Source organism: Gorilla gorilla, chromosome X (genome assembly GCF_029281585.2).
Source record: "Gorilla gorilla gorilla isolate KB3781 chromosome X, NHGRI_mGorGor1-v2.1_pri, whole genome shotgun sequence".
NCBI lineage: Eukaryota > Metazoa > Chordata > Mammalia > Primates > Hominidae > Gorilla > Gorilla gorilla.
The window spans coordinates 113,210,911-113,233,148 of record NC_073247.2 but is presented as its reverse complement, the minus strand read 5'-3'; the positions used below and the strand labels follow the sequence as shown (position 1 = coordinate 113,233,148).

Below are 22,238 nucleotides of genomic sequence, written 5' to 3'. Positions count from 1 at the left end.
AGCTGGAGGCCATAATCCTAAGCAAACTAATGCAGAAACAGAAAACCATATGTCTCGTATTTTGACTTATAAGTGGGAGCTAAACATTGGATGCACATGGACATAAAGATGAAAACAATAGACACTGGGAACTACTAGACGGGAGGCTGGAGGGGGGCAAGGGTTGAAAAACTACCTATCAAGTACTATGCTCACAATCTGGGTGGTGAGATGACTTATACACCAAACCTCAGCAACATACAATTACCCATGTGACAAATCTGCACATGTACCCCCGAAACTAAAATAAAAGTTGAGAAAAAAAGTATTCATATATCTTCTTTTTATACACAAAATCATAATAAACCATGGAGGAGCATTATCTTTTTGTGCCTTTGTTAAGATGCACATTGTGATAGCTGTGTAATTCTTAAGTAGATTATAAATTATCTTTTTTTAAAAGAGTTTAGTGGTAATAATCTAAAATTGTGTCATTACTTACTACAAATATGCTCTTTGTGGAGTATCTAATAACATGATTTGCTTAATAACTTGAAAAAAAATACAAATAGATTCAATTAATGTCCTTACTAAGATTTAAGCTCATCACAGACATAAATGCAGCATTGGTCTAGTTTGATGGAAATGATTTGGCAAAAGCAATAATGGGATCAGAAAAGAGAGTAAAATTAAATGCATTCTGTAATTAAATGTTTGCCTACTTGGAGACTTAGGACTGTCCACTTCCACTCTAATTCATAACTTACTGCCAAAGCACCATGTTTCCTATTACCTTGGGTCATTTGCACCTGCCATCCTTCTACCTGGAATCCTCTCATTTGTCCTCTACATTTGATGGGCTAACTTCTGCTTATCCTTCAAATCTCTTCTTTCCCACTGCAATGGTCTAAATGGGTCCCTCCTTCCCTCAAAAAATCCATATGTTGAAATCCCAATGCCCAGTGTGATAATATTAGGAGGTGGGGACTTTGAGAGGTAATTAGGTAATAAGCATGGAGCCCTCATGAATGGAATTAATGCCTTTATAAGAAGAGGCCAGAAAGCTAGTTTGCCCTCTTTCTACCATGTGAGAGTACAGTGAAAAGTTAGCAGTCTGCAACCCTGGGAAGAGGGCCCTCACCAGAGCCCAACCATGCTGGCACCCTGATCTTAGACTCCAGAAACGTGAGGAATAAACTCTTGTTGTTTACAAGCCATCCAGTCTATAGTACTTTGTTATGACAGCCCGAATTGACAAAGACATTTACTTCGGGAAGGATTCGCTACCTCAGTGGTGTGCTTAGAGTCAGCTTGGCCTGACTTACAAGAGCCAATTATGAACATCTCTTCCCAATTCTTTGTTCAGTGACATCAAGATAGTACCTTGAAATTGGCCATGATGAGCCAGGCGCAGTGGCTCATGCCTGTAATCCCAGCACTTTGGGAGGCCGAGGTGGGCGGATCACGAGGTCAGGAGATCGAGACCATCCTGGCTAACATGGTGAAACCCCGTCTCTACTAAAAAAAAAAAAAAATATATATATATATATATATATATATATATATAAAATAGCTGGGCATGGTGGCAGGCACCTATAGTCCCAGCTACTCGGGAGGCCGAGGCAGGAGAATGGTGTGAACCCAGGAGGCAGAGCTTGCAGTGAGCCAAGATCGCACGACTGCACTCCAGCCTGGCCGACAGAGCGAGACTCCATCTCAAAAAAAAATAAAAAAAAAAAAGAAATTGGCCATGATGGAAGTATTTACACCATGGAAGTCAACAAACACTACAGATCAGAGGTTTTATTTTTTTCAGAGAACTGATTGTTAAACATTTTCCAACACACCACTGCCCTGCTCCTTCCCCATCCCATCCCAAGTGTGAGTTAAATGGCTCTGCTCTAGGCTCTGATAATGCCCTAAACTTACACCCATCACTATGTTCTGTAGGTTACTCGTCAGTCTTCCCCTCCAGGCTGAAATTTTCTTGAGGGTAACGACGCTATATCTCTAAAATCTTACTCAACATCTGGCTTACAGAGGTATATAGGGAAGTTTAAACTTTCTAAAACTCTTCATGGTCCAGGCTCCCTCTCTCTCCTCCCTATCAAGCAGCAGATACCTATCGTACTTGCCTCTCTGATTCACCCTCTTCTAGGCTGCCGTTGCTCATCATCCTCTTATAATTAACATCAAGGGACTGCAATAGCATGCAGATCCAGTAATACCTGGCATAGCAGATTTCCACTCTGCTATGTGGATTTGGCATAGCAAATCCACTCATATACAGGAGATAGAAGTGGTACCACAAGCAGAGTTCTGGTGTAGAGGAGAACCCCTGTAAAACAGCTGTGACCAGAAGCCTCAGAGTTCTAGCACAGCTAGCCATCCTTGTCCGTGTCTACAAATTCTTAGACTGCTGGAAGCATCCCGGGAATTTCAAGAGTATTTCAGTTTTGCTACTCCACAGTCTTGCTACTCAAACTATGATATGAAGACAAGCAGTATCAGCACCACGTGAAAGCCTGTTAGACATGCAGCTTAGGCCCCACTCAGGACCTATTGGATAAGAGCCTGCATTTTAACCACATACCCCAGGTGATATGTTTACACATTTCAGTTTGAGAAGCATGGGTCTATAGAACATCAAATTTACTGAAACTGAGCAATTAGGGGCTTAGAGCCATGGAGCTCAGAGTATTAATGTTAGTGGCCCTTCATAATAACAAATACTATTTTTGTGTCATGAAAATATGGTAAAGATTTATATTCATTTTGGCATTTAATCAAAAAATAACTCTATGACTTAGCAAGCTCAGATCAATGTAACCCTAAATCTTGAAAGCGCACCATCTCAAAATGAAGCACCACAATAAACACCACAGTTAAACAAAGCCTGGATTTGAGTCCTTCCTGTTCCACTAACTAGTTGAGTGATCCTAAAAAAAACTATCTAACCATTCTAACTGTTCATCTCCTTATCTGTAAAATGGTGATAATAGTACTTTATTTTCAGGGTGGTAATGAGAATTAAATAAGAAAACCTATATAAAGTAACCGGTGTGTTGTAATTGCTCATTCAATATAAGTTCTCTCCCTCCCTACTACCTCCTTTCTGAAAATAATAATAATAATAATAATAATAATAATAATAATTAAACAAACAGCCCAGCTGGGCGTGGTGGCTCATACCTATAATTCCAGCACTTTGGGAGGCCGAGGTGGGTAGATCCCTTAAGGTCAGGAGTTTGAGACCAGCCTGGCCAACATAGCGAAACCCCATCTCTACTAAAAATACAAAAATTAGCCGAGTGTGGTGGTGTGCACCTATAATCCCAGCTACTCAGGAGGCTGAGGGAGGAGAATCACTTGAACTCGGGAGACAGAGATTGCGGTGAGCTGAGACTGCACCACTGCACTCCAGCCTAGGCGACAGAGTGAAACCCTGTCTCAAAAAACAAAAACAAAAACAAAAACAAAAACAAAAACAAACAAACAAAAAAAATCAGCCCGACCATGTCATGGAGAACCTCTGGAAATTTAACAGCAAAAAGGAAAATAAATAATATTTTGTACATTATGTGATAATACTATTTCTGCATGATATAATGAGTTGTTCTGATGGGACTAGTTGTGAAAATAAAATATAAAAGCAGTTGGAAGCCTCAAGACATTTAAAGACTTGAGAGAGATGTAACTGTGATCTGAGTCATGTAGCACGTATTTATAACTTCTGCTTCTTAGATCACAGATTAACTCTCTTCCTCATTGTTCTTGCTCTGTAAATAACTAGGAAAGATCAGAGACTAGACTTCCCCCTTCCAATCACTGATCTTTGTTATAGACCAACTGCCTCCTTTATTGTCCTGCATCTAACTCAGATCGGATAACACCCCCAAATAGGTACCCCATGACAGTTATATATTCGGTGTGGAATGTTAAATATACCTTTCCTAAAAGAAAAAGACCACCTTGACCAATTGTATCATTGTAATTATACATTAAGGCTTCCATAGAAAGACAATGAAATTCTGTTAAACTTCCCTGAACCTTATCTATATAAACGATCTTGAACTTCTACTCTTTGGAACACTGACTTGCATTCTTTGAAATCTGTGCTTACTGGGCAGGCTGTCCTCAACCTTTTCACTTGAATAAACTCCCAAACAGATTGTGATCTTTTTGGTTATTTTAAGTTGACATAGAGTTGAGAGAAAAAAACATTACATTCTTTTTAAATGAAGTGGTAGGATTTCCTTTCATTCTTTGGACTTTCTAGATCAGTGTCCAGAGTAAATGTTGTATTCATTCATGCTCTCTGGGAAGCACATTTTGGTCTTGTGTCTTCACCTATCAAAATACATACATGGAGAAGGACAGGGCAAGATGGCTGGATAGAAGGCTCCACTGATCATCTCCCCAACAGGAACACCAAATTTATCAACTATCTACACAAAAAAAGCACCTTCAAAAGAACTAAAAATCAGGTGAGTACTCACAGTACCTGGTTTTAACTTCATATCCCTGAAAGAGGCACTGAAGAGGGTAGGAAAGACCATCATGAATTGCTGATGGCACCCTTCCCCCATCTCCTGGCAGCAGCCACATGACATGGAGAAAAAATTCATGTGCTTGGGAGAAGGAGAATGCAGTGATCATGAGACTTAGCATTGAACTCAGTGATGCCCTGTTATAGCAGAAAGCAAAACCAGGCTGAACTCAGTTGATGCCTGCCCACAGAGGGAGCATTTAGACCAACCCTAGCCAGAGGGAAATTACCCATCCCAGTGGTCAGAACTTGAGTTCTGACAAGCCTTGTCACCACAGGCCAAAGTGTTCTGGGGCCCTAAATAAACTTGAAAGACAGTCTAGGCCAAAAGGACTGCAATTCCTAGGCATGTCCTAGTGCTGAACTGGGCCCAGAGCCAGAAGACTGAGGGTCACATGACCTATTGAGACACAAGCCAGGGAGGCTAAGTGAATGCTTATGCCACCCCACCTCCAACCCCAGGCAGACAGCTCACAGCTTTAAAAGAGACTCTTCCTTCCATTTCTGTAGAGGAGAGGGAAGAGTAAAGAAGACTGTCTTGCATCTTGGATACCAGCTCAGACACAGTAGGATAGGGTGCTGGGCAGAGTTGTGAGGCCCCTATTCCAGGACTTAGCTCCCAAATGACATTTATATACACACCGTGGGCCAGAAGGGACCCCACTCCCTTAAAGGGAAAGACTCTGTCCTGGCAGGACCGATCACCTGCTGACTGAAGAGCCCTGGATCCCTGAATAACCAGCAGCAATATCCAGAAAGTACACTATGGGCCTTGGGTTCTGAGATGTGCTGGTTTCAGGAGAGACCCAGCACGTTGCCAACTCTGGTGGCTATGGTGAAAAACTGCTTCTGTTTGAGAAAAGCGGAGGGAAAAGTAAAGAGAACTTTCTCTTGCACCTTAGGTATGAGCTTGGTCCTTGGAAGTAGAGCACAAAGTGGGTTCTTGGGGTCCCTGATTCCAGGCCTTGCCTCATGGACAGCATTTCTAGACCTGCCCTGGGCCAGAGGGGAGTTCACTGCCCTGAAGGACGAGCCTCAGGCATGGAAGCACTCACTACAAGCTGACTGAACAGCCCTTGGGCCTTAAGTGAACATTGATGGTAATCTGGAAGTACTTCCTCACGGGCCTGTGGTGGCAGTGACCATGGAGTGAGGCTTATCTGCCTGTGGGAAGGGGAGGGAAGAAAGACACAAGCCTAACTGGCTTTGCCACCTATTGATCGTAGAGCCCTAGGGCTTTGAGCAAACATAGGTGGTAGCCAGGTAGTGGTTACAGAGGGCCTTGGGCAAGACCCAGTGCTGTGCTGGCTTCAGGTCTGACCCAGAAAATTATCAGTGGTGCTGGCCACAGGTGTACTTTTCTCACTTAACCTCCAGCTCCAGGAGGCTCAGCACAAAAAGAGAGAGAAGGAAAGAGACTCTGTTTGTCTCAGAGAAAGTAAGGGAAGAGAAAAAGAGTCTCTTCCGGGTAATCCAGAGAACTCTTCCAGATCTTATCCAAGACCACCAAGGTAGTACCTCTATGGGTCTGCAAGAACCGTAGTGTTACTGGGCTTGGGGTGCCTCCTAATGCATACAGCTTAGATCACAACGTCCAAGTCCCTTTGAATACCTGGAAAGCCTTCCCAAGAAGGATAGGTACAAATAAGCCCAGACTGTAAATAATACAATAAATACCTAGCTCTTCAATGCCCAGACACAGATGAACATTCACAAGCATCAAGACCATCTAGGGAAACATGACCTCACCGTACAAAATAAATAAGGCACCAGGCACCAATCCTGGAGAAAAAGAGACATGTTATCTTTTAGACAGAGAATTCAAAATAGCTGTATTGAGGAAATTCAAAGAAATTCAAGATAACACAGAGAAGGAATGCAGAATTCTACCAGATAAATGTAACAAAGAAATGGAAATAATTTAAAAGAATCAAGCAGAAATTCTGGAGCTGAAAAATGCAATTGGCATACTGAAGAATACCTCAGAGTCCCTTAATAGCAGAATGGATGATGAAGAAGAAAGGAATAGTGAGCTTGAAGACAGGGTATTTGAAAATACAGTCAGAGGAGACAAAAGAAAAAAGAATTTAAATAAATGAAGCACAACTACAGGATCTAGAAAATAGTCTCAAAAGAGCAAATCTGTTATTGACCTTAAAGAGGAGGTAGAAAAAGAGATGGGGTAGAAAGTTTATTCAAAGGGATAATAACAGAGAACTTCTGAAACCTAGAGAAGGTACCAATATCAAAGTACAAGAAAGTTATAATGGTGATTTGACCCAGGCGAGGTGGCTCACGCCTGTAATCCCAGCACTTTGGGAGGCTGAGGCGGGCAGATCACTTGAGGTCAGGAGTTCCAGACCAGCCTGGCCAACATGGCAAAACCCGTCTCTACTAAAAATACAGAAATTAGCTAGTGTGATGGTGCACACCTGTAATCCCAGCTGCGTGGGTGAGGCACAAGAATTGCTTGAACCTGGGAGGCGGAGGTTGCAGCGAGCCAAGATTGCACCACTGCACTCCAGCCTGGGTGACAGAGCAAGACTCTGTAAAAAAAGAAAAAAAAAAAAAGGAAAGAAAAGAAAAAAGAAAAGAAAAAACGGCCAGGCGCGGTGGCTCTCGCCTGTAATCCCCCACTTTGGTGGGAGGCCAAGGTGGGCGGATCACGAGGTCAGGAGTTCAAGACCAACCTGGCCAACATAGTGAAACCCCATCTCTCCTAAAAATACAAAAATTAGTCGGGCATGGTGGCATGTGCCTGTAGTCCCAGCTATTTGGGAGGCTGAGGCAGGAGAATCGCTTGAACCCGGGAGGTGGAGGTTGCAGCAAGCCAAGATCACTCCACTGCACTCCAGCTTGGGCAACAGAGTGGGGCTTCATCTCAAAAGAACAAAAAACAAAACAAAAAAAAAAACCTGCAATGAGATACCATCTTACCCCAGTTATACCCTAGTTAAACTGGCTTTTAACCAAAAGACAGGCAATAACAAATGCTGGCAAGGATGTGGAGAAAAGGGAACCCTTGTACACTGTTGGTGGGAATGTAAATTAGTACAACCACTATGGAGAACAGTTTGGAGATTCCCTCACAAAGGTAAAAATAGAGCTACTATGCGATCTAGCAATCCCACTTCTGGGCACATAATCAAAAGAAAGAAAATCAGTATATTGAACATATATCTGTACTCCCATGTTTATTGCAGTACTATTTACAATAGCTAAGATTTGGAAGCAACCTAAGTGTCCATTAACAGATGAGTGGATAAAGAAAATGTGGTACTTATACGCAATGGAGTACTCTTCAGCCATAAAAAGAATGAGATCCTGTCTTTTGCAAAAACATGGATGGACCTGGAGGTGATTATGTTAAATGAAATAAGCCACGCACAGAAAAACAAATATCGCATGTTCTCACTTATTTGTGGGAGCTAAAAATTAAAACAATTAAGCTCATGGAGATAGAGCTTACCAGAGGCTGGGAAGGATAGTGTGTGGTGGGGAGGAAGTGGGAATGGTTAAGAGGTACAATAAAATAGTTAAAAAGAATGAATAAGACCTAGTATTTGCTAGCACAACAGGGTGACTATGGTCAAAAATAATTTAATTGTACATTTTAATAATAACTAAAAGAGTCTAACTGGACCGTTTGTAACACAAAGGATAAATGCTTGATGTGATGGGTACCCCATTCTCCATGAGGTGATTATTACATATTGCATGCCTGTATCAAAACATCTCATGTAACCCATAAATATATACACCTACTATGTACCCACAAAAACTAAGAATTAAAAAAAAATTAAAACTTGAAAAAACCAGACACAAGCATAACAGACAGGAGGTAGCAGACACTGAATGCTGGGTGGGCAGCCGAGCTCCCAGACAGCCTTTTCCAATTCAGGGCCAACATCATCTAAGTGTCTTCTCTTCACATTTGTTTGTTTCATTATCAGATTGTTGTCTGACCACCTCTTCACCTCCCACTGTGTCTGTAGACATCGAGAGAAACCTTGTCAGGGTTTAGTCGATGTTCTTACTGTTATTTTCTCACCACTGGATCCTTTGGATTTAGCATAGGACCCAGCACTAAGTAGGCATGTTCAGAAAATATTTGTTGAATGAATAGGTAATAGGTAGGTAAAATTAAGGGGACTGTGGTGATTTAAAAAGATGTCCACAATTATTTGATATTATTCCCTCTAAAAGTGTATGCTAATTTCCTTCCCCTTAAGTATGGGTTGGACTTAGTGACATGCTTCCAACTAATAGAATCTGGCAAAAACAACAGTGTGTGACTAGATCATAAAAGACATCACAGCTTTCTCCTTTATCTCTCTCTCTTTCAGATCATTCCCTCTGGAGGAAGCCAGCAGCCATATCATGAGTACACTCAAGCAGCCCTGTAAAGAGACCCACATGGTGAGGAACTGAAGCATCTTGCAAACAGCTCTGTGAGCTGTCTTGGAAGTGGATCCTTTAACACCAAACCTTCAAATGACTTCAGTTTCAGCTGACCTCTTTTTTTTTTGAGACGGAGTCTCACTCTGTCGCCTAGGCTGGAGTGCAGTGGCGCAATCTTGGCTCACTGCAACCTCTGCCGCCCGGGTTCAAGCGATTCTTCTCCCTCAGCCTCCCGAATAGCTGGGATTATAGGTGCCTGCCACCACGCCTGGCTAATTTTTGTAGTTTTAGTAGAGATGGGGTTTCACCATCTTGGCCAGGCTGGTCTTGAACTCCTGACCTCATGATCCACCCGCCTCAGCTTCCCAAAGTGCTGGGATTACAGGTGTGAGCCGCCACGACTGGCCTCAGCCGACCTCTTAATTGCAACCTCATGAGAGACCTGAAGCCCAAAACACCCAACTTAACCACTCCTAGATTCCTGACACTCAGAAATATGTGAGATAATAAAAAATTATTATTTTAAGCAGCTAAGTTCGGGGGTAAGTTGTTATGCAACAGCAGATAACTCATAAGGGACTTTCAAACAAATTGCTCCCTTCAAAGGGCAGATATATACCACTACAGATACTAGTGGAAGCAATGTAGGAAGTTGCCATTTTATGCCCCCTTGTTTTATTCTGCCCACAGTATATACCACATGTCTATGCTTCTTCATGTATTACTCAATCAGCTTCTATGAAGGCCCTAGCATAGCTTACAGGTAAAATTGAATGAGCAAAATGAACACACTTGCTATATGAGACCATCAAAAAGGGACTAAAAATCTGCTCAAAAAGAACCAAGAGACAAGAAATCAGGGTGGCTGAAGAAATAAAAAGTGGTTTCAAAGAGGAAGTAAAAACATTTTCAGTATATTCTGCAGGGAGTAAAATTGTTTTTCTAATCAACAAAAAAATAAACTAATATCAATTGAGAAATACTAAATTGGAAACAAATGGAAGAGCCAACATTATATGTAGGAAATTTTCCTATCCAACTCACATAAGCTTCCACAAATTTGAAGATGGTGCTATCAGCAGTAAGGTCTTCTGCAACAGAAGGAAAAAATGTAATCACAATCAATAAAGACAACTGTCAATTGGAAATAAACATGTGTTGTGTGCCTACTACGTGCCAAGCAAGGGAATCTGCATGGGGAAAGGTGGCTCACTTTAACTACATCCAACTTTGTAGCTACCACCCAAGTACAGAACTCTCCTCCCCAGGGTAGGCACTACATATCCCCCCTCTCCTCTTTTCCCTCCTCACATCCTCCCTCCACAAAATAGATAGGGGTAGGGGAAAGGAATCTGGAAATAGAGCTGGAGGGGCAAATTTATGCCAGTGCTGCTAACGAGACTTCATAATAATAAACACCATTTATGTAACTTGAACATGTATTCAAGATTTATATTCATTTTGTCATTTAACACCAAAACAACTTTATTCCTCCACCCTTCTCTAATCTCCAGCAATCTGTTTCTTTAACAAAGACAAGGCTGGCAAGACATTCTCCTCAAGACTTGTTTTCTTCTCCTCTAAAACTGGGTACCAATGCTCTTTCATGGGTTTGATCTGAGGATGTGGTGACATCATGTGTGTGCCAAGGCCAAGCCCTGTAAAAATTCAACCCTAGCATGCTAAAGGATTGTGGAAAAATGAAGGAGTCTTTTGAGGGAGCAGAAAATTGTGCCATTTGCCAAGAGCACAGAGTTCTTGGAAAACAGGACTGAAAATGTGGTCTTTATCCATAGTGGGGGGAGCTTTGACTGCCAGCCCAGTACTCTACAAATAATGTCAGAAAATCCAGGATAGCAAATATACCATTGGCTGGGGTTGGAGATACTTTGGCATGAGAATGCCAAGAATAGTAATATTTCAAATGATAATGATGTAGAAATGTTATCTTTTGTGTCCTTCCTCTTATTTCAAGATCTTACTTATTATGGTTAAAATACATCATGTCTTACTTTCTAAAATTTTAACTCCTAAATTTAATCTCAACTAAAGCTGTGTACATATACACATCTGCATTTTACCCACAACTTTTTGACAGCAATGTTATTCCAAGAGCTTGGAGGAAGGGGAAGGAGACAGCCAGGGCAAGCAGTATGTCCTTCTGTTGGTAGTCATAGTGATTATAGTCAATAATAATTATTGTATATTTGAAATTTGCTAAGAGAGTAGATCTTAAGTACCTTTACCACACATACACACACAAAATGGCAACTATGTGAGGTGATGAGGTTGTAATTAACTTGATTCTGGTAAATATTTCACACTGTATACATATATCAAATCATCACAGTGTATACCTTCAATATACACAATATTTATTTGTCACTTATACCTTAATAAAGCTGCAGATAACAGAGAAATTATTCTGGCACTTATTGAAATGGTAAGGAAGACTTTATTCAAGACTATTACAAGAGGGGAGAGAGATTGCACTTACTCCAAATTCAGCAAAGATAGCTATAGATGTATTGCCAATGAGAAGAATGAAAAGGTCAGTGGATAGAGAATTAACAAAAGGAGATATCAAGGGTAGGGGGATTCTTGCTAAAATTGTCTAATAGGATTCTTGGTAGATGGAAGCCAAGGACTTAGACATCAAGGGTGGGGAATAAGAAACTTGATCAGATGGCAGACGGAGTCTCGTTAACTCAGTGCTCAATGGTGCCCAGGCTGGAGTGCAGTGGCGTGATCTCGGCTCGCTACAACCTCCACCTCCCAGCCGCCTGCCTTGGCCTCCCAAAGTGCCGAGATTGCAGCCTCTGCCCGGCCGCCACCCCATCTGGGAAGTGAGGAGCGTCTCTGCCTGGCCGCCCATCGTCTGGGATGTGAGGAGCCCCTCTGCCTGGCTGCCCAGTCTGGAAAGTGAGGAGCGTCTCTGCCCGGCCGCCATCCCACCTAGGAAGTGAGGAGCGCCTCTTCCCGGCCGCCATCCCACCTAGGAAGTGAGGAGCGTCTCTGCCCGGCCGCCCATCATCTGAGATGTGGGGAGCACCTCTGCCCCACCGCCCTGTCTGGGATCTGAGGAGCGCCTCGGCCCGGCCGTGACCCCATCTGGGAGGTGAGGAGCATCTCTGCCCGGCCACCCCGTCTGAGAAGTGAGGAGACCCTCCACCTGGCAACCGCCCTGTCTGAGAAGTGAGGAGCCCCTCCGCCCGGCAGCCGCCTCGTCCGGGAAGTGAGGAGCCCCTCCGCCCGGCTGCCACCCCGTCTGGGAAGTGAGGAGTGTCTCCGCCCAGCAGCCACCCCGTCCGGGAGGGAGGTGGGGGGTCAGCCCCCCGCCCGGCCAGCCGCCCTGTCCGGGAGGTGAGGGGCACCTCTGCCCGGCCGCCCCTACTGGGAAGTGAGGAGCCCCTCTGCCCGGCCAGCTGCCCCGTCCGGGAGGGAGGTGGGGGGGTCAGCCCCCCGCCCGGCCAGCCGCCCTGTCCGGGCTGGAGGTGGGGGGATCAGCCCCCTGCCCGGCCAGCCGCCCTGTCCGGGAGGTGAGGGGTGCCTCTGCCCGGCCGCCCCTACTGGGAAGTGAGGAGCCCCTCTGCCCGGCCAGCTGCCCTGTCCGGGAGGGAGGTGGGGGGGTCAGCGCCCCACCCGGCCAGCTGCCCCATCCGGGAGGTGAGGGGCGCCTCTGCCCGGCCGCCCCTACTGGGAAGTGAGGAGCCCCTCTGCCCGGCCAGCCGCCCCGTCCGGGAGGGAGGTGGGGGAGTCAGCCCCCCCGCCCGGCCAGCCGCCCCGTCCGGGCGGGAGGTGGGGGGGTCAGCCCCCCGCCCGGCCAGCCGCCCCGTCCGGGAGGTGAGGGGCGCCTCTGCCCCGCCACCACCCTGTCTGGGAGGTGTACCCAACAGCTCATTGAGAACGGGCCATGATGACAATGGCAGTTTTGTGGAATAGAAAGGGGGGAAAGGTGGGGAAAAGATTGAGAAATCGGATGGTTGCTGTGTCTGTGTAGAGGGAGGTAGACATGGGAGACTTTTCATTTTGTTCTGTACTAAGAAAAATTCTTCTGCCTTGGGATCCTGTTGATCTATGACCTTACCCCCAACCCTGTGCTCTCTGAAACATGTGCTGTGTCCACTCAGGGTTAAATGGATTAAGGGCGGTGCAAGATGTGCTTTGTTAAACAGATGCTTGAAAGCAGCATGCTCGTTAAGAGTCATCACCACTCCCTAATCTCAAGTACCCAGGGACACAAACACTCTGCCTAGGAAAACCAGAGACCTTTGTTCACTTGTTTATCTGCTGACCTTCCTTCCACTATTGTCCTATGACCCTGCCAAATCCCCCTCTGTGAGAAACACCCAAGAATGATCAATAAAAAATTAAAAAAAAAAAAAGAAACTTGATCAGATATCAAAGGTAATTAGATATAAAAGGTGGGGAGATTCTCCCTAAAATAACTTAGCAGGATTCTTGCCTAATGGCAGACCAAGGTCATGCCCTGGTTAAGCAGAATGCTCAGATGAGCCCAATTAAAGTTTGGTCAAGGAAGTTGTCTTAGTCTGTATGTGCTGTTATAACAAAATACTTAAGATTGGGCTGCTTTGCTGATGCCACTGACACACAGAGACCTCTGCCACCAGCCACAGTCAAACTCACCATGTTCTTCAACATCGCCACCCATGGTGAGCCCTTGGGCTGCATCTTCTTCTAACTGTTTGTAGACAAAGTTCCAAAGACAGCAGAAAATTTTCATGCTCTGAGCACTGGAGAGAAATAATTTAGTTATAAGGGTTCCTGCTTTCACAGAATTATCCCAGAGTTTATGTGTCAGGGTGGTGACTTCACATGCCATAACAGTTGATGGCAATTCCATCTATGGGGAGAAATTTGATGATGAGAACTTCATCCTGAAGCATACAGGTCCTGGCATCTTGTTCATGGAAAATGCTGGACCCAACGCAAATGGTTCCTAGTTTTTCACCTGCACTGCCAAGATTGAGTGGTTGGATGGCAACCATGTGATCTTTGGCAAGGGGAAACAGGGCATGAATATCGTGGAAGCCATGGAGCACTTTGGGAGCAGGAATGGCAAGACCGACAAAAACTATTGCTGACTGTAGATAACTCTAATAAATGTGACTTGTGTTTTAACCACCAGATCATTCCTTCTGTAGCTCAGGAGAGCACTCCAACTCATTTGCTCACAGTATCCTCTAATCTGGGTACTCCCACTGCAGTTTTTTGGGTTCCATATTTTCCTTATTCCTTCCATGTCTAGCTGTATTGCAGTTAAGTTTATGATTATGAAATAAAAACTAAATAACAAAAATACTTAGACTGCATAATTTATAAAGAATAAAAACTTATTTCTCATAGTTCTGGAGGCTGTGAAGTCCGAAATCATGGTGCCGGTAGGATTGGCATCTGATGAGGGCCGCCCTCTGCTTCCAAGATGGCACCTTGTTGCTGCATTGTCCAGAGAGGAGGAGCACTGTGTCTTCACATGATGGAAGGGACAGAAGGGCAAGAGAGTGCTCCTTTCAACCTTGAGCCTTGTTAAAAGGGTGCTAATTCCATTTATGAGGGCAGAGCCCTCATGACTTAAAAGATGTGGCCTCCCAAAGGCTACACCTTTTAATACTGTTTAATTGGGGATTATATTTCTTTTTTTTTTTTTTTTTGAGACAGAGTCTCACTCTATCGCCCAGGCTGAAGTGCAGTGCCACGATCTTGGCTCACTGCAAGCTCTGCCTCCCGGGTTCATGCCATTCTCCTGCCTCAGCCTCCAAAGTAGCTGGGACTATAGGTGCCTGCCACCATGCCCTTCTGATTTTTTGTATTTTAATAGAGACAGGGTTTCACCGAGTTAGCCAGGATGGTCTCGATCTCCTGACCTCGTGATCTGCCCGCCTCAGCCTCCCAAAGTGCTGGGATTACAGGCATGAGCCACCACACCCGGCCAATTGGGGATTATATTTCAACACAAATTTTGGAGGGGTCACCATCATCCAAACCATAACAGTGTCTTTGCCAGGGGACAGTGGCCTGGAGACAGGATGATAGAGGTAGAGAGAGGTCTGGGAAGCCTTTACAGGGGTGGAAAACTGGGGGCAAGGATGGGTTGCTGTCTCTGATGGGCCCTCCCAACAGGCAGACCTGCTTTTGGTCAAGGTTGAGGCAAACGCTGTGTATTCTTAAAACATATCTCTTCTATCCTTGAGTTTCAGGAGCTTTACACAGCAGCTAAAGTCCCCCATGGTCAGGACCAAGGATGTTGGGTTTGGGTGTGCTCATGGATAAAGAAGGTGTATAAGAAAAGAGGAGGACATGTCTTGGGTATGGCTGAGAGTCTGACTCCCAGGGAGTCATTTGTTTGCTGAATCCACCAAGGTCTTTCCCAGTGGAGTCTTGTGCTGTACTAATCTGGTGACCCCTTGGACATGCCTGTTTTGCACTGACAAGACTGAGTGCGGGAGCAAGTTGTGAAAAGGATCTTATGACACTCCCAGCCTGGTATCAGGCACAGCAAGCAGATTTCATTCCATCAGCAGCTGTTTCACAATAGCTCTCGAGGCCTGTCTTGGAGAATTCTTCATTTTTTTGCTGACAGCGCTAGGAATCCTCCCTGATGGGAAAGGAGCTTTATTTGTAAACACATTTGCAATGCATTTTCATATCACTTTGCTGGGTGAAGCAGAGAAGATATACCATGCTTACACATAGGATTGTTTCTGTTTTGGTTACCTCTTTTAGGGTTGGATGAAAAAATGCAGGAATAAATGAATGGGTGGATAACGGAATCCATGCATCCATCAGTCAGTAATTCCCTGCAGCAGAACCACCCTGCGCACTTGTTAAAACACAACTTACTGGGCTTTACCCCCAGAGTTTCTGATTTAGTCTGGGATGCAGGGAGTAGGGAGAAGAGCAAAGAATTTGCATCTCTAACAAGGTCCAAGTACTGCTGATGTTCCTGGTCCAGGAACAATACGCTGAGAACCACTAGCACAGGCCATCAGTAGAGACCCTCTTAGGCCATGATTATTGTGACTGCAGACTTTCTGACTGATCTTGCCAACTAGTTCACGCACATAATTGAAAATGACTCAGTGTTTGGGGCGGTTGTGGGTGGCCTGCCTACTCTACCTCCCAACAAACACTCCTGGGTAGTAGTGTTAGATTTGAGAGTTAGAGCACTGGTGCTGTGTGTGTGTGTGTGTGTGTGTGTGTGTGTGTGTATGTATATTAACATGTGTGTGCATGTGTGTGTACATGCATGCACACATCTGTACTGCTCTCCTGACAGGTACTGCTGTCCTTTGGCACACCTCTAGTGCTGACCACTGACCTTCTCCAGGCTCTCTCCTCTTTGCCTTTCATGGAATCAGGGCTTTTTCAAGGTGAAGGAGATGGTAAGTTGGCTGCTTTGCTGAGCCATTCAGCAAGCAGACCATCATGGTGAAGTAAGAGGATCGTGGGTTTGGAGCCAGGCACTCCTGGGATTTGCATGGAAATTCTGCCTCTTAGCAGTTATGTGAACTTCTAAGATTTTCAGGGCCTGTCTGAGGCTCAGCATCATTATCAGTAAAGCTGGGATTATATCTCTACCTCACAATATTGTTGAGAGCATTAAATTAGAAACCGTGGAGGAAGCACTTTACAGCGTCAGGCACATAGCAGGCATTCAAAAAATGTTAGTCCCGGGGGGTGGAGCCAAGATGGCCGAATAGGAACAGCTCCAGTCTACAGCTCCCAGCGTGAGCGACGCAGAAGACAGGTGATTTCTGCATTTCCAAATGAGGTACCGGGTTCATCTCACTGAGGAGTATCAGAAAGTGGGTGCAGGACAGTGGGTGCAGCGCATCGAGTATGAGCCAAAGCAGGGCAAGGCATCGCCTCACCCGGGAAGTACAAGGGGTCAGGGAATTCCCTTTCCTAGTCAAAGAAAGGGGTGACAGATGGCACCTGGAAAATCGGGTCACTCCCACCATAATACTGCGCTTTTCCAACGGTCTTAGCAAATGGCACACCAGGAGATTATATCCTGCACCTGGCTCGGAGGGTCCTACACCCACGGAGCCTCGCTAATTGCTAGCACATCAGTCTGAGATCAAACTGCAAGGCGGCAGTGAGGCTGGGGGAGGGGCGCCTGCCATTGCTGAGGCTTGAGTAGGTAAACAAAGCGGCCAGGAAGCTCCAACTAGGTGGAGCCCACCAAAGCTCAAGGAGGCCTGCCTGCCTCTGTAGACTCCACCTCTGGGGGCAGGACATAGCCAAACAAAAGGCAGCCAAAACCTCTGCAGACTTAAATGTCCCTTACAGCTTTGAAGACAGTAGTGGTTCTCCCAGCACGCAGTTGGAGATATGAGAACTGACAGACTGCCTCCTCAAGTGGGTCCCTGGTCCCCGAGTAGCCTAACTGGGAGGCACCCCCCAGTAGGGGCAGACTGACACCTCACACGGCCGGGTTCTCCTCTGAGACAAAACTTCCAGAGGAACGATCAGGCAGCAGCATTTGCCGTTCACCAATATCCGCTGTTCTGCAGCCTCTGCTGCTGATACCCAGGCAAACAGGGTCTGGAGTGGAACTCCAGCAAACTCCAACAGACCTGCAGCTGAGGGTCCTGTCTGTTAGAAGGAAAACTAACAAACAGAAAGGACATCCACACCAAAACCCCATCTGTACGTCACCATCATCAAAGACCAAAGGTAGATAAAACCACAAAGATGGGGAAAAAACAGAGCAGAAAAACTGGAAACTCTAAAAATCAGAGCGCCTCTCCTCCTCCAAAGGAACACAGCTCCTCACCAGCAATGGAACAAAGCTGGATGGAGAATGACTTTGATGAGTTGAGAGAAGAAGGCTTCAGATGATCAAACTACTCTGAGCTAAAGGAGGAAGTTCGAACCCATGGCAAAGAAGTTAAAAACCTTGAAAAAAAATTAGACGAATGGCTAACTAGAATAACCAATGCAGAGAAGTCCTTAAAGGACCTGATGGAGCTGAAAACCAAGACATGAGAACTACATGACGAATGCACAAGCCTCAGTAGCCAATTCGATCAACTGGAAGAAAGGGTATCAGTGATGGAAGGTCAAATGAATGAAATGAAGCGAGAAGAGAAGTTTAGAGAAAAAAGAATACAAAGAAACAAACAAAGCCTCCAAGAAATATGGGATTATGTGAAAAGACCAAATCTACATCTGATTGGTGTACCTGAAAGTGACGGGGAGAATGGAACCAAGTTGGAAAACACTCTGCAGGATATTATCCAGGAGAACTTCCCCAATCTAGCAAGGCAGGCCAACATTCAAATTCAGGAAATACAGAGAACGCCACAAAGATACTCCTCGAGAAGAGCAACTCCAAGACACATAATTGTAATTGTCAGATTCACCAAAGTTGAAATGAAGGAAAAAATGTTAAGGGCAGCCAGAGAGAAAGGTTGGGTTACCCACAAAGGGAAGCCCATCAGACTAACAGTGGATCTCTCGGCAGAAACTCTACAAGCCAGAAGAGAGTGGGGGCCAATATTCAACATTCTTAAAGAAAAGAATTTTCAACCCAGAATTTCATATCCAGCCAAACTAAGCTTCATAAGTGAAGGAGAAATAAAATACTTTACAGACAAGCAAATGCTGAGAGATTTTGTCACCACCAGGCCTGCCCTAAAAGAACTCCTGAAGGAGGCACTAAACATGGAAAGGAACAACCGGTACCAGCCACTGCAAAAACATGCCAAATTGTAAAGACTATCGAGGCTAGGAAGAAACTGCATCAACTAACGAGCAAAATAACCAGCTAACATCATAATGACAGGATCACATTCACACATAACCATATTAACTTTAAATGTAAATGGGCTAAATGCTCCAATTAAAAGACACAGACTGGCAAATTCGATAAAGAGTCAAGACCCATTAGTGTGCTGTATTCAGGAAACCCATCTCACATGCAGAGACACACATAGGCTCAAAATAAAGGGATGGAGGAAGATCTACCAAGCAAATGGGAAACAAAAAAAGGCAGGGGTTGCAATCCTAGTCTCTGATAAAACAGACTTTAAACCAACAAAGATCAAAAGAGACAAAGAAGGCCATTACATAATGGTAAAGGGATCAATTCAACAAGAAGAGCTAACTATCATAAATATATATGCACCCAATACAGGAGCACCCAGATTCATAAAGCAAGTCCTCAGAGACCTACAAAGAGACTTAGACTCCCACACAATAATAATGGGAGACTTTTTTTGGGGGGGGGACAGAGTCTCGCTCTGTCACCCAGACTGGAGTGCAGTGGCGCGATCTTGGCTCACTGCAAGCTCTGCCTCCCGGGTTCACGCCATTCTCCTGCCTCAGCCTCCCAAGTAGCTGGGACTACAGGTGTCTGCCACCACGCCTGGCTAATTTTTTTTATTGTTTAGTAGAGATGGGGTTTCACCCTGTTAGCCAGGATGGTCTCTATCTCCTGACCTCGTGATCTGCCCACTTCAGCCTCCCAAAGTGCTGGGATTACAGGCGTGAGCCACCGCACCCAGCCTGATAATGGGAGACTTTAACACCCCACTGTCAACATTAGACAGATCAACAAGACAGAAAGTTAACAAGGATATACAGGAATTGTATATCCAGGAATTCTATATCCAGGAATTGAACTCAGCTCTGCACCAAGAAGACCTAATAGACATCTACAGAACCCTCCACCCCAAATCAACAGAATATACATTCTTTTCAGCACCACACCACACCTATTCCAAAATTGACCACATAGTTGGAAGTAAAGCACTCCTCAGCAAATGTAAAAGAACAGAAATTATAACAAGTTTGTTATAATGTGGTCTGTCTCTCAGACCACAGTGCAATCAAACTAGAACCCAGGATTAAGAAACTCACTCAAAACCGATCAACTACTTGGAAACTAAACAACCTGCTCCTGAATGACTACTGGGTACATAACGAAATGAAGGCAGAAATAAAGATGTTCTTTGAAACCACCGAGAACAACGACACAACATACCAGCATCTCTGGGACACATTTAAAGCAGTGTGTAGAGGGAAATTTATAGCACTAAATGCCCACAAGAGAAAGCAGGAAAGATCTAAAATTGACACCCTAACATCACAATTAAAAGAACTAGAGAAGCAAGAGCAATCACATTCAAAAGCTAGCAGAAGGCAGGAAATAACTAAGATCAGAGCAGAACTGAAGGAAATAGAGACACAAAAACCCTTCAAAAAAATCAATGAATCCAGGAGCTGGTTTTTTGAAAAGATCAACAAAATTGATAGACCGCTAGCAAGACTAATAAAGAAAAAAAGAGAGAAGAATCAAATAGACGCAATAAAAAATGATAAAGGGGATATCACCACCGATCCCACAGAAATACAAATTACCAGCATAGAATACTATGAACACCTCTATGCAAATAAACTAGAAAATCTAGAAGAAATGGATAAACTCCTCGACACATACACCCTCCCAAGACTAAACCAGGAAGAAGTTGAATCTCTGAATAGACCAATAACAGGATCTGAAAATGAGGCAATAATTAATAGCTTACCAACTAAAAAAGGTCCAGGACCAGATGCATTCACAGCCAAATTCTGCCAGAAGTACAAGGAGGAGCTGGTACCATTCCTTCTGAAACTATTCCAATCAGTAGAAAAAGAGGGAATCCTCCCTAACTCATTTTATGAGGCCAGCATCCTCTTGATACCAAAGCCTGACAGAGACACAACAAAAAAAGAGAATTTTAGACCAATATCCCTGATGAACATCGATGCAAAAATCCTCAATAAAATACTGGGAAACTGAATCCAGCAGCACATCAAAAAGCTTATCCACCATGATCAAGTGGGCTTCATCCCTGGGATGCAAGGCTGGTTCAACATACGCAAATCAATAAACGTAATCCAGCATATAAACAGAACCAAGGACAAAAACCACAAGATTATCTTAATAGATGCAGAAAAGGCCTTTGACAAAATTCCACAGCCCTTCATGCTAAAAACTCTCAATAAATTAGGTATTGATGGGACATATCTCAAAATAATAAGAGCTATCTATGACAAACCCACAGTCAATATCATACTGAATAGGCAAAAACTGGAAGCATTCCCTTTGAAAACTGGCACAAGACAGGGATGCCCTCTCTCACCACTCCTATTCAACATAGTGTTGGAAGTTCTGGCCAGGGCAATCAGGCAGGAGAAGGAAATAAAGGGTATTCAATTAGGAAAAGAGGAAGTCAAACTGTCCCTGTTTGCAGATGACATGATTGTATATCTAGAAAACCCCATCATCTCAGCCCAAAATCTCCTTAAGCTGACAGGCAACTTCAGCAAAGTCTCAGGATACAAAATCAATGTGCAAAAATCACAAGCATTCTTATACACCAATAACAGACAGAGAGCCAAATCATGAGTGAACTCCCATTCACAATTGCTTCAAAGAGAATAAAATACCTAGGAATCCAACTTACAAGGGATGTGAAGGACCTCTTCAAGGAGAACTACAAACCACTGCTCAATGAAATAAAAGAGGATACAAACAAATGGAAGAACATTCCATGCTCATGGGTAGGAAGAATCAATATCCTGAAAATGGCCATACTGCCCAAGGTAATTTATAGATTCAATGCCATCCCCATCAAGCTACCAATGACTTTCTTCACAGAATTGGAAAAAACTACTTTAAACTTCATATGGAACCAAAAAAGAGCCTGCATTGCCAAGTCAATCCTAAGCCAAAAGAACAAAGCTGGAGGCATCACGCTACCTGACTTCAAGCTATGCTACAAGGCTACGGTAACCAAAACAGCATGGTACTGGTACCAAAACAGAGATATAGACCAATAGAACAGAACAGAACCCTCAGAAATAACGCCACATATCTATAACTATCTGATCTTTGACAAACCTGACAAAAACAAGAAATGGGGAAAGGATTCCCTACTTAATAAATGGTGCTGGGAAAAGTGGCTAGCCATATGTAGAAAGCTGAAACTGGATCCCTTCCTTACACCTTATACAAAAATTAATTCAAGATGGATTAAAGACTTACATGTTAGACCTAAAACCATAAAAACCCTAGAAGAAAATCTAGGCAATACCATTCAGGACATAGGCATGGGCAAGGACTTCATGTCTAAAACACCAAAAGCAATGGCAACAAAAGACAAAATTGACAAATGGGATCTAATTAAACTAAAGAGCTTCTGCACAGCAAAAAAAACTACCATCAGAGTGAACAGGCAACCTACAACATGGGAGAAAATTTTTGCAATCTACTCATCTGACAAAGGGCTAATATCCA

At 44.2% G+C, this 22,238-nt stretch overlaps 1 protein-coding gene across 2 annotated transcripts in view; it reads right to left on the bottom strand.

Moving 5' to 3' along the window:
* Window positions 1–22,238, bottom strand: part of ARMCX4 (armadillo repeat containing X-linked 4) — a 75,650-nt gene that overhangs the window by 36,956 nt on the left and 16,456 nt on the right. The window lies entirely within an intron of this gene.